A 12435-nucleotide genomic window follows, 5' to 3' on the forward strand; every position below is an offset into this window, starting at 1 on the left:
TTGCCGTTGTCAATCTACATTTTATAACCTCTTTACTTCGGCCATCAAGAATTATTTTCTGCCAAAATTGCAAAACTCATCTACCATTTTAAGAGTCTCGTTTCCTAATCTTATTCCCTCATCATCACCTGATTTAATTCTACTGCATTCCATTATCCTTATTTTGGTCTGTTGATGTACACCATATATCCTCCTTTCAGGACGCTATCAATTCCGTTCAACTGCTCTTCCAAGTCCTTTACTGTGTCTGAGAGAACTACAATGTCATCGGCAAACCTCAAAATTTTTATATCTTCTCCCTGCATTGTAATTCGTACAACAAATTTTTATTATGTTTCCTTTGCTGCTTGCTCAATGTAAAATTAAATAATGTCAGGGATAGGCTACAACCCTGTCCCACTCCCTTCTCAAGCACTGCTTCTCTTTCATGCCCCTCGATTCTTATATCTGGCGTCTGTTTTCTGTACAACTTGTAAATAGCCTTACACTCCCCATATTTCACCCCCGCCACCTTTGGAATTTGAAAGAGAATATTCCAGTCATCATTGTCAAAAGTTTTGTCTAAGTCTACCAATGCTATAAACGTGGGTTTGCCTTTCCTTAATCTATCTTCTATGAGAAGTCGTAGGGTCAGTATTGCCTCGCACGTTCCTACATTTCTTTTGAATCCAAACTGATTTCCCTCGAGGTTGGCTTCTACCAGTTTTTCCATTCTTCTGTAACGAATACTTGTTAGTATTACTTATTAAACTAATAGTTCGGTAATATTCGCATCTGTCAGCATCTGATTTCTTTGGAATTATAATATTGTTTTTGATATCAGAGGGTATTTCGCCTTTTTCATACTTCTTGCTCACCAGATGGTAGAGTTTTGTCAGGACTGGCTCTCCCAAGGCTATTAAGTAGTTCTAACGGAAATGTAGTCTACTCTCGGGGCCTTGTTTCGACTTATGTGTTGCAGAGGTCAAATTCTTCTTGCGGTATCATATCTCCCCTCTCATCTTCATCTATGCCCTCTTCCATTCCTGTAGTACTCCCTCAAGTAAATCTCCTTTGTACAGACTTTCTAAATACTCCTTCCACTGTTAACAGCTTAACAGTGGAAGGAGTATTTAGAAAGTCTATACAAAGGAGATTTACTTGAATCTGCGCTGCAGAAACGGGCACAGGCTACACTGTATTGTCAAAGGTATTAGCGTGCACTCATCAGCATGGTCATAGAGACCGAAGCAGCTACACTACAGATATCTGCAGTTCATGTGCCTGTACCTACGATCTTTTTCTCTTAATATATGCAGTCGACCTACTACTAATCGCTAAACACAGAACTCTCTTCTAAATGTAACGCGATGTCACTGCATTTCTTTGGTAGCACGCATAAGGGAAATGAAATTTGATCTTACCTGTTTTTTCTGTACTTCTGTTTCGGCTAATCCAAAACTGATAGTGGATGTGCCGACCTACTACGCCACTGCAGTTTTCTACGAGTAGTCCTCTGAAAATGTCACAATGGACTAATTGTACTGTAATTGTGTTTGTCTGCATGATACGAATGCACAATCGTAAAATTCTTGAGGCTGGTCGTTTCACTGCCTTTATGAACACGTCTTCAACTTTTCATGTGTGTGGCATGCGGAGTAGCCCCTCGGCGTCCCTTGTGTTTACTCTCGCTCCTCTATCCTCTAAGAAATGCTGTATTTTACAGGGCAATTGATTTCATGTGCTCCATTACAAAGACTGTGTGTGGCCTATTAGTCAGAAGATAAAAAAAAATAAAATTTGAGGAAAACGTTGGGGAGTACCAGTTCGAATCCAGGAAACGTAAAGGAATACGAGGTGCTATTGGATATTTGAGGATGATAAGACACAGAATTTGAGAAGTTAAATGGGACGTGTACATCTGTTTAGAACAGGCGTTTGAAAGAATTGACTGGAGCACTCTTCTTAAGACCTTGAGATATGTTGGCGTAGACAGAAAGGGCAGAAGACCCATGAAGGAACTTTACATAATACAACAAGTTATACTAAACATAACGATGAGGAAAAAGATGAAACGGGTATTGGAAGAGATTTTACACAAAGGTGTTGTTTATTATCAACGCTTTTCAATATTTATTCTGAGAAACTAACAGAGACAGCATTAGAACAAGCAAGAGGTATAATCGTAGCAAGAGGAGAAAGAATAAAGATAAGTCTGCAAATGATCAGGCAGTTCTGGCTGAATAAGACGAAGAATTACGTTTGATGATGAATAGGATCGTAGAAGTCGGAAAAGAGCAAGCAATGAAGATATGATTAGCAAGTTTCAGGGTTGAATGGAACAAGTTCGTTTCCAAACAAAATACACAGCACGCACCACCGACATCTGCACTGTTGTGCGGGTATTTTTAATGCAATATAGAAAGAGAGACAAAGGCAGGTGAGAAATCAACCAAATTGTAACTGCACTGTAACAAACCGAGTTCCTTATATCAACATATTCCGAAAATTTCTTTTGAATAACCGCTGGCATGTTGTCGGCGGTCAAGAAAATATTTCGTCAGTCATGCGAACGATACTCGTAAAATCCAAGTAAATACTTTCCGTAATAACTGAAAACAAAGAATACAAAGTAATCATAGTCGCAGTTGACTGCGTCATCAGTACCAAAAGTTGTCCATGCTGTAATCATTGTCGAAAGGAGAGGAAATAAGAATTTGATTTGCTTTAGAGGATTCTACACAGTACTGAACGTAAATTTCCAGAAGAGATCTCCTAGACAGTGAAGTGATATTTTTCACCCATGTTTCTCCATTAAAGGCTGTATCGCATTTTAATTGCTAAGTGGTTACTGTGTTACAATATAAGTGTTCGATCTACAAAAGAAGAGCTGTGTAGCTGCGCGCAGGCTACCGATGCGTTTTATGCGGCACAGCTGGGGCTCCACTGGACAGACTCCGTCTGTTTCCCCGAGAGATCGTCAAGGACGACTTGTACTAACACGCCGTGCTGCAGCCGACTCGCTCGCGAGCAGTGCACGGGGCTTCGGAATCTGCGGGCAACAGTTGCCGCATCCAAATATACCATCTAATCAAAAGTATTTGCCCGTCCTATGTAATGATGAGTCAGTCACTATATATCACGTGAAGCGGACCCGCCAATAAAATGGGAAGCGGGATGGTATGGTACTGTTACTGCAGAAGTTGTAATAGCAGAATGGGTCGATCGGGAGAGCTCAGTGACTTCGAATATGGACTAGGCCTTGGATGTCAGCAAAGTAACAAATCCATCATGTTTCGAATCTTCTAAAGCTCCGCTTCAACCACTTCATTTCATAGTATCAGCTGCATCCTGCGTCCTCAGTTATTTGCTGGATGTATTTCAGTCTGTGTCTTTCTCTACAGCTTTTACCCTCGACAGTCCCCTCTAGTACTATGGAGGTTTTTCTGTGACGTCTTATCACATCTACATAGATACTCCCCAAGCCAACATACGGTGCATGGCGGAGGGTACCCTGTACCACTATTAATCATTTCCTTTCCTGTTCCACTCGCAAACAGAGCGAAGGAAAAACGACTGTCTATATACCTCTGTATGACCTCTAATTTCTCATATCTTCATAGTCCTTACGCATAATGTATGTTGGCGGCAGTTGAATCGTTCTGGAGTCAGCCTCAAATGCCGGATCTCTAAATTTTCTCAAGAGTGTTTCTCGAAAAGAACGTCGCCTTCCTTCCAGGAATTCCCATTTGAGTTCCCGAAGCATCTCCGCAACACTCACGTGTTGTTCAAATCTACCGGTAACAGATCTAATAGCCCGTCTCTGAATTGCTTCGATATCTTCCTTCAATTCGACCCTGGTACGAATCCCAAACACTCGAGTAGTACTTAAGAATATGTCGCATCAGCGTCCTATATGCGGACTGCTTTACAGATGAACCACTCTTTCCTCAAGTTCTCTCAATAAACCGAAGTCGACCATTCGCCTTCTCTACCACAATTCTCAAATGGTTCACATGGCTCTGAGTACTATGGGACTTAACATCTGAGATCATCAGTCCCCTGGACTTAGAAACTTAAAGTTAAATAACCTAAGGACATCATACACATCCATGCCCGAGGCAGAATTCGAACCTGCGACCGCAGTAGCAGCGCGGTTCCGGACTGAAGCGCCTAGAACAGCTCGGTCACAACGGCCGGCCCACATTTCTCACACGCTCTTTCCCTCTCATATCGCTTTGCAACGTTACGCCCAGATATTTAAGCGACTTGTCTGCGTCACGCAGGACGTTACTAATTCTGTATCCGAACATTACAGGTTTGTTCTTCCTACTTACCCACATCAACTTACATTTTTCCACATTTAGTGCTAGCTGCCATGTCATGTCATTCTGTCCCTTCACCTTGTCAGTGTTTTCCATACACCCCTTCCTCGCCGATTCCTTATGTTATCAGTTCACCTAATTTTCAACAATCTTCTGTAGCATCACATCTCAAATGCATTGATTCTCTTCTGCTCCGTTTTTTCCACTGTCCGTGATTCACTACCATCAACGCTGTGCTCTAAACATACATTCTCAGAAAAATTTCTTCCTCAAATTAAGGCCAACGTGTCATACTTGTAGACTTCTTGCCTTTGCTGGTCTGCTTTTTATGTCTTCCTCGTTTCGTGCGTCATGGTTTATTTTGATTCCAAGGTAGCAGAATTTCTTAACTTCATTTACATCGTGACCACTAATTTTGATGTTAAGGTTCTCGCTATTATCATTTGTGCTATTTATTATTTTCTCTTTACCGGTTAACTTTCAATCTATATTCTGAATTCATTAGACTGTTCATTCCGTACAAAAGATCCCGTAGTTCTTCTTCGCTTTCCCCCAGGATAGCAATGTCATCAAAAAATCTTACCGTTGATACCTTTCACTGTGAGTTCCAGTCCCAGTCTTGAACCTTTCTTTTATTTCTGTCATTGCTTCTTCGAACAGTAGGGACGAAAGACTGCTCTCTTCTTACAAACTTTTGTAATGGGACACCTCGTTCTTGGTCTTCCAATCTTATTGTTCCCTTTTGGTTCTTGTACACATTATAGATCACTCCTCTCTCCATCTATCTTAATTTTTCTCAGAGTTTCGAACGTCTTGCACCATTTCACCTTGTCGAACGCTTTTTCTAGATCGACAAATCCCATTAGCGTATCTTAACTATTCTTCGGTTGGATTCCATTATCAAGTTCAGTGTCAGAACTGATCTCGGGTACCTTTACCTTTCCTAATGCCAAACTGATCGTCAGCGAACAGATCCTCAACTTTCTTTTCCATTCTTCTCTATATCACTCTTGTCAGCAGGTTGGATGCTTGAGATGTTAAACTTATTGTACGACAGTTTCGCGCTGCCCTTGCTATCTTGGGAATTGTGTGGGCGATATTTTTCTGAAAGTCTGAAGGTACGTCACCAGTCTTATAGATTATACACGTCAACATGAATATTTGTTTGGTTATCACTTCTTCCAATGATTTTACGAATTCCGATGGAATATTATCTATCCCTTCTGTTTCATTTGACCTCAAATCTTCTGAAGCTTTTTTAAATTCTGACTCTTATGCTGGATACCGTTGTCTTCCTTATGGACTCCAGCTTTTTTCTATCAAGTAGTCGTTAGACAAGTCCTCCCCTTCATACAGGTTTTCAGTGTACTCTTGCCACCTATCCACTCATTTCCTGCATTTAACACTGGAGTTCCCAAGACAATCTTAATATTACCTCCCTTGCTTTTCATTTCAACGAAGATTGTTTTGCCTTTTTTATTTGCTGATTCAGTCCTTCCAACAACAATTTCTTTTTAGATTTCTTAGCATTTTCCCTTCAGCCATTTCGTCTTGGCTGCTCTACACTTCCTATTTATTTCATCCCTGAGTGATTTATCTATCTTGATTGCTGTCTTTCCCTGAATATTTTTGTACTTTCTCCTTTCGTCGATCAATTGAAGTATTTCACCTTTCACTCAAGGTTTCTTCGAAGTTACCTTCCTTGAATCTAGGTCTGACTGTCCAACATCTGTGATTGCCATTTTTACAGATGTCCACTATTCTTCAACTGAACTGCCTACTGTGATGTTCGTTATAGCATCATCCTAAACATTAGCGAAATTCAAACGCGTATCATCATTCCACAATACTTCAATATCCACTGATTCTTCCGTACGATTCTCTTAAACTTCATTATTAAATTATGGTGAGATTCTGTATCTGCTCCTGCGTACGCCTTACAATCCAATACCTGATTTAGAAACCTCTGTCTGATCATGATTTAATCCAGCTGGAATCTTCACGAGTCTTTTCCAAGTATACCTCCTCCTATTATGATTCTTGAAGAGAGAGTTTGCTATTACCATCTGAATTTCATTGCAGGATTCAATTAGTCTTTCTCCTCTCCCTAGTATCAAGATCACACTCTCCAGTAACCCTTTCTTCTTCTCCTTCCCCCGCAACCGCATTCCAGTCCCACAAGATTATCAGATTTTCATCACCCTTTCCATACTGAATTATCCGCTCAAATCCTCATATACATTATGTACCTCTTCATCTTCTGATTGCGACGTCGGCACGTGTACCTAAACTATCGTTCTTGGTGTTGGTTTGCTGTCCAGTCTGCTGAGAACCCTGTCACTGAACGTTCACAATGCCTTACTTTCTGCCTTAGTTTCCTATTTATAACGAATGCTGCTCCCGTTATACCAATTTTTGCTGCTGTTTATATTACCCTACATTTATCTGACCAGAAAACCTTATCTTCTTTCCATTTCAATTCCTGACACCCACTATATTTAGCCTAAGCTCTTGTATTTCCCGTATTAGATTTTCTAATTGTCCTACTATGTCCAGAATTCTGACAGTCGATGCTCCTTCTGTAGAATGTTATGCCTTCCCTGGTTATTCCATCTTTTTCGCATGGTCACCTCTTCCTTGGTAGTTGCCTCCAGAAGATCCGAATGGGGGACTAATCGGGAATCTTTTGCCAATGGCGACATCATCATGGCACTTTCGTCACTTACAGCCTACATGTCCTGTGGAAAAATATTGTGTGTCTTTAGCGCAGTGGTTTCTATTGCCTTCTTCATCGTCATGCCTCTGGTCATTGCTGATTGTTCCGCTGTGGCCGAGCGGTTCTAAGCCCTTCAGTCCGGAACCGCGCTGCTGCTACGGCCTCTGGTTCGAATCCTGCCTCTGGTATGGATGTGTGTGATGTCCTTAGGTTAGTTAGGTTTAAGTAGTTCTAAGTCTAGGGGACTGATGACCTCAGATATTAAGTCTTACAGTACTTAGAGCCATTAGAACCATTTTGAACTCGTTTCGTTTCGTGCAGATCGTGTAAGGACCACGACATCCAACTTTCTGTTCGTTCAGTAGTTCCGCATCCTTTGGCAGCGTTGTTCCTTCATGTCCTTTGTCCAGGGTGCGTCTGTTTTCCTTTATTGAGGGTTTGTCCTAGACCCTTACCTGCCTAGGACTTCTCCTGAGAAGTCTGGTCTTTTAAGTCTCTTTCCAGGTCTCCCAGTTCCTGCAGATCTTTTATCACCACCATCAGCCATGCTTACTTGGTATTCCTCCTTTGCCGGTATGCGAGAAGCTGACTGGTCAGCCTGCTAGTGTACATCCTGCAGACGTATCCACACAAGGCTAGGTGTCTCTTCCTAGCCATGTCATGATTTTCTCACAGCATTTGTAGAGCTCTTGGTTTGGTCGTCTTTCATATTCTTTACCTTCCTTGACTAGTTTCACTATCTTCCTCATTATATTTCTCTACTGGTTTTCAAGTTCATCTTGCAGACCGTTCTTATTGAGTACTAGACATTCAGAACATACAGGGCTTCAGCGTGGGTGACTCTCTGGTAGTGCTTCATTTTTATGTTACGGGAGACACTTTTCGTTATAAGTGCTTTTGGTACGTTCCAGCTCGTTTATTCGAGTTAATAATGCTATTCTTTCAAAAAGATTGGTTTCTTGCCGTTCTTATAGGTATTTACACTATGTTGGTTTTGTTGATTTGTCTATGTTTCAAGGAGAATCACTGGTGTGCCTGATGTATTATTTTGGCACTTGGTCACACCGACTGTACACAAAATAAGATACTGTACACTCATCTGTGTATTAGAAGATTTTGTAACACATATATATTAAACAATTTTCCTTTCATGCTTATACTAAAGTTAATATTAGGTAAATGTGTTACATTCACAAAAAAATCTAGCTAATATTTTCTACACTCTTGTAGTTTTTGTTGGTAACAATATGGTTTCACTTAAGGAAACTATCAAAATTTTAATGACACATAAAGTTCTTTTCATGTGCATGACATGGCCTGCTGTAGCAGTGGAAAGAAGGGAACAAGAGGAAAAATGCTTCTTGTTTTTTAGTCATCAATCTTCTCACTGGTTTGATGCATCTCAGAGAAACACTTGCAAGCCACATCCTTAATTATTTGCTGAATGTATTCCAGTCTTCTAATCTCTGTCTGCCTCTACAGGTTTTACCCTTTACAGCTCCCTCTAGTATCATGCAAGTCATTCGCTCATCGTCTTGTCACTTTTGCTTGTCAGTGTATTCCAAGCATTCCTTTCCTCTCCTATTCTGCGCAGAACCTCCTCATTCCTTACCTTATCAGTCCATCTAATTTTCGACATTAGTCTGTTGCACCACATCTCAATTGCTTCGATTCTTTTCTGTTCCGGTTTTCCCATAGTCCATATTTCACTACCATATAACGCTGTGCTCCAAACGTACATTCTTAGAAATTTCTTCCTCAAATTAAGGCCTATGTTTGACACTAGTTGACATCTCTTGGTCCGGAATGCTCTATTTGCCAGTCCTAGACTGCTTTCAATGGCCTCCTTGCTCCGTCTCTCATGGGTTATTTTGCTCCCTGGTAACAGAATTTCGTAACTTTTTCTACTTCTTGACCACTAATTTTGATGTTAAGTCTCTCACTGTTCTAATTTCCGCTACTTCTCGTTATTTTCGTCTTTCTTTGATTTATTCTCAATCCATATTCAGGACACATTAGACCGTTCATTTAATTCAACAGATCCTATAATTCTTTTTCAGTTTCACCGAGGACAGCAACGTTATTCTTTCACCATGGATTTTAATCCCACTCTTGAATCTTTCTTTTATTTCCGTCATACTTCTTCTACGTATAGACTGAAGAGTGTGGACGAAATACTACATCCCTGTCTTACGCCCATTTTAATCTGGGCACTTCTTGCTGGTCTTCCAATCTCATTCTTCCCGCTTCGTTCTTGTAGGTATTGCGCATAATCCGTCTTTCTCAATAGCTTACCCCTATTTCCTCAGACATTCGAATACCTTGCACCATTTTACTGTCGAATGCTTTTTCTATGTCGACAAATCCTATGTAAATGTCTTGATTTTTCTTCAGTCTTGCTTTAATTATCAGCCGCATCGTCAAAACTGCCTGTCTGTTGCCTTTACCTTTTATAAAGCCAAACTGATCGTCATCTAACACATTCTCAATTTTCTTTCCACTCTTCCTATTCTTATCAGCAACTTGGATGCATGAAATGTTAAGCTGCTTGTGCGATAGTTCTCGCACATGCCAGTCTTGGAATCTTCTGAATTGCGTAGATGATGCTTTTTTCTGGAAGTCTGATGGTACATCGCTTGTCTCATGCATTCTACATATCAACGTGAAAAGGAGTTTCCTTGTCACTTATCCAATGATTTTAGGAATTCCGGTGGAATGTTACCTGTCCCTGACACTTATCCAATGATTTTAGGAATTCCGGTGGAATGTTACCTGTCCCTGACACTCATCCAATGATTTTAGGAATTCCGGTGGAATGTTACCTGTCTCTTCTGCTTTATTTGATCTTAAGTCTTACAGAGCTCATTTAAATTCTGATTTTAATACTGGATCCCTCATCCCTTTCCTGTCGACTCCTGTTTCTGTTTCTGTCAAATCATCAGACGAGTCCTCCTCCTCATATAGGCGTTCTGTGTACTCTTCTCACCTAACCGCTCTCTCCTCTGAATTTAACAGTGGAATTCTCTTTGCACTCTTAACGTTACCAATCTTGCTTTTAATTTCCCCGAAGCTTGTTTTGAATTTTCGATATGCTGAGTCAGTTACTCTGACAATCATTTTTTTCAGTTTATTCACATTTTTCGTGCAGCATTTCGCTTTAGTTTCCCTGCTATTCCTATTTATTTCATTCCTGAGTGTCTTGTATTTCTATGTTCCTGAATTTCCTTGAACATTTTTGTACTTCGTTCTTTCGTCGATCAGCTGACATACAGGGTGTTACAAAAAGGTACGGTCAAACTTTCAGGAAACATTCCTCACACACAAAGAAAGAAAATATGTTATATGGACATGTGTCCGGAAACGCATACTTTCCATGTTAGAGCTCATTTTATTACTTCTCTTCAAATCACATCATGGAATGGTAACACACAGCAACAGAACGTACCAGCGTGACTTCAAACACTTCGTTACAGGAAATGTACAAAACGTCCTCCGTTAGCGAGGATACATGCATCCACCCTCCGTCGCATGGAATCCCTGATGCGCTGATGCAGCCCTGGAGAATGGCGTATTGTATCACAGCTGTCCGCAATACGAGCACGAAGAGTCTCTACATTTGGTACCGGGGTTGCGTAGACAAGAGCTTTCAAATGCCCCCATAAATGAAAGTCAAGAGGGTTCAGGTTAGGAGATCGTGGAGGCCATGGAATTGGTCCGCCTCTACCAATCCATCGGTCACCGAATCTGTTGTTGAGAAGCGTACGAACACTTCGACTGAAATGTGCAGGAGCTCCATCGTGCATGAACCACATGTTGTGTCGTACTTGTAAAGGCACATGTTCTAGCAGCACAGTATCCCGTATGAAATCATGATAACGTGCTCCATTGAGCGTAGGTGGAAGAACGTGGGGCCCAGTCAAGACATCACCAACAGTGCCTGCCCAAACGTTCACAGAAAATCTGTGTTGATGACGTGATTGCACAATTGCGTGCGGATTCTCGTCAGCCCACACACGTTGATTGTGAAAATTTACAATTTGATCACGTTGGAATGAAGCCTCATCCGTAAAGAGACCATTTGCACTGAAATGAGAATTGACACATTGTTGAATGAACCATTCGCAGAAGTGTACCCGTGGAGGCCAATCAGCTGCTGATAGTGCCTGCACACGCTGTACATGGTACGGAAACAACTGGTTCTCCCGTAGCACTCTCCATACAGTGACGTGGTCAACGTTACCTTGTACAGCAGCAACTTCTCTGACGCTGACATTAGGGTTATCGTCAACTGCACGAAGAATTGCCTCGTCCATTGCTGGTGTCCTCGTCGTTCTAGGTCTTCCCCAGTCGCGAGTCATAGGCTGGAATGTTCCGTGCTCCCTAAGACGCCGATCAATTGCTTCCTTCGGGACACCTTCGTTCTGGAAATCTGTCTCGATACAAACGTACCGCGCCACGGCTATTGCCCAGTGTTAATCCATACACCAAATGGGCATCTGCCAACTCCGCATTTGTAAACATTGCACTGACTGCAAAACCACGTTCGTGATGAACACTAACCTGTTGATGCTACGTACTGATGTGCTTGATGCTAGTACTGTAGAGCAATGAGTCGCGTGTCAACACAAGCACCGAAGTCAACATTACCTTCCTTCATTTGGGCCAACTGGCGGTGAATCGAGGAAGTACAGTACATACTGACGAAAATAAAATGAGCTTTAATATGGAAATTAAGCGTTTCCGGACAGGTGTCCACATAACATCTTTTCTTTATTTGTGTGTGAGGAATGTTTCCGAAAAGTTTGGCCGTACCTTTTTGTTACACCCTGTATTTCTTCTATTATCCATGGCCTCTTCGCAGTTATTTTCCTTGTACTTATCTTTCTCTTTACAACTTCTGCGAATGCCCCTTTAGAGATGTCGATTCCTCTTCAACTGAACTGTCTATTGAGCTATTCATTATCGCAGTACCTACAGCTTCAGAGAACCCCAAGGGTCTCTCTCTTCATTTCTTAGTATTCCCGTATTCCGCATTGTCGCGCACTGACTAGTCTCTTAAACTTCAATCTGTTCTTCACCATTACTAAATTGTGATCCAAGTCTATATCTGGTCCTGAATGTGCCTTACAATCGTATATATGATTTTAGAATCTCTTCCTGACGACAATGTAACCTAAGTGAAATCTTCCCGTATCTTCCAAGTGTACTTCCTCTTCTTGTGGTTCTTAAACAGAGTATTCGCTTTTACTAGCCCAAATTTATTGCAAAACAGAAATAATCTTTTTCCTGTCTCATTCTTACTATAAAGCCTATATTATTCTATAACGTTTTCTTGTTATTCTAGAACCGCATTCGAATCCTCCGTGATTATTAGAGTTTCCTCTGCTTTTATGTACTAAATTATCAGTTCAGTGT

Source organism: Schistocerca piceifrons, chromosome 3 (assembly GCF_021461385.2).
Source record: "Schistocerca piceifrons isolate TAMUIC-IGC-003096 chromosome 3, iqSchPice1.1, whole genome shotgun sequence".
Taxonomy (NCBI): domain Eukaryota; kingdom Metazoa; phylum Arthropoda; class Insecta; order Orthoptera; family Acrididae; genus Schistocerca; species Schistocerca piceifrons.